The sequence below is a fragment of the Leuresthes tenuis genome, unplaced genomic scaffold (genome assembly GCF_036924035.1).
Source record: "Leuresthes tenuis unplaced genomic scaffold, fLeuTen1.0.hap1 SCAF_4, whole genome shotgun sequence".
Taxonomy (NCBI): Eukaryota; Metazoa; Chordata; class Actinopteri; order Atheriniformes; family Atherinopsidae; genus Leuresthes; species Leuresthes tenuis.
In genome coordinates, this window is record NW_027325358.1 from 9537891 (window position 1) to 9539225 (window position 1335).

A 1335-nucleotide genomic window follows, 5' to 3' on the forward strand; every position below is an offset into this window, starting at 1 on the left:
GAGGACCTATCTGTTTTTTTATTTTTACAATAGACACAACAGACAGCAGGTAAAGCACAGGTAAAACTGATAATGCAGTTAATCTATTATCAGTTTATCAGGACAGTTAACCAACTTGTACAAAAGTGATATATGCCCTCATTAATCAATCTCAACCTTGATCTCACGCTCTGACATGTCAAATTATTTGCTGCAAAGACGGACAAATGGAGTCGTTACTGATGTTATTTTTTTTACCCCTGTGCTACTCCTGAGATGCAAGTGTTCCTCCTGTGCATGGTTAGCAGATGGTGTCGCCCCGTGACATGCAAACAACCAAAGACAATGGCTTACTCTCTGGGCAGAACACAGTTTGTGACATATCCTTTTTATCAATACAACAACCCCTTTATGTTGTTCTTGTCTGTTTTCTTTTTGGGCTAACCGTGGTCTGCAGCAATCAAACAAGAAGACCCAAGTACTTACGGGAAGTGAGAAGAAAAATGTGTTAAATTCTGTGAAGGGAATTATTTTTTTCTTGGTGAAGGGAAATTTGTACGACCAAAAGAGGAAATGTGCATTAATTAAATTAAAAGTGGGTGGGGGTAAACCATTATCACAGAGGTGTGAATACCATGGGCAGCAAGTCACCAGTAACCTGACCATTTATTGTATGTTATTGCACTGCTCTCTTCCATGTTTCCTGTTCATAATAATCATGAAAAATCTTTAAAATAATTAGTAAGTGAGACGCAAAATGTGTTCATTCTTCACTTTTTAAATAAAACAGAATTATGTATTTATGTTCAATCAACTAAATTTGTTCAAGCAAAGTTAAGGCATGTCTTGTTGATCAGTCTCGCTTTACATGTACGCACACATGCACACTCAATCTTGTTCAGTCCTTTGCTGAAAGCAAATACATCTAATTATACTGTAAACGTAAAAGTTTACTTAATAAAAAAAGAAAAATTGGAAACTGACTATTTGCTCAAAGAAAGCAATCCAACTCATTTGTTTACAGTTATGAGCTCCAAATCCACCCAAAGCCTGAACAATAACCAGAATAGATGCATGTGGCATATCAGTCTTTAAAACTGGATAATGAATCAATCATGCTATACTCTGTTGATATGGTCCTTATTCATATTAGCTTTAATGACTAAAAATCAGAGAAAAATAAAGATGGAAAATTAAGTAAGCCATTTCATAGCAATCAGATTTTCAGCCACATTGTGGTTCAATGGAAGGGAGGAAGCTAAACTGAGAAGCTTACTCACATGTCTGTTTTGACTCTATAAAAGCTTGTTTAGAGCTTATTATCTTTAATGATTTGCAATACAGACTCTGGATGTA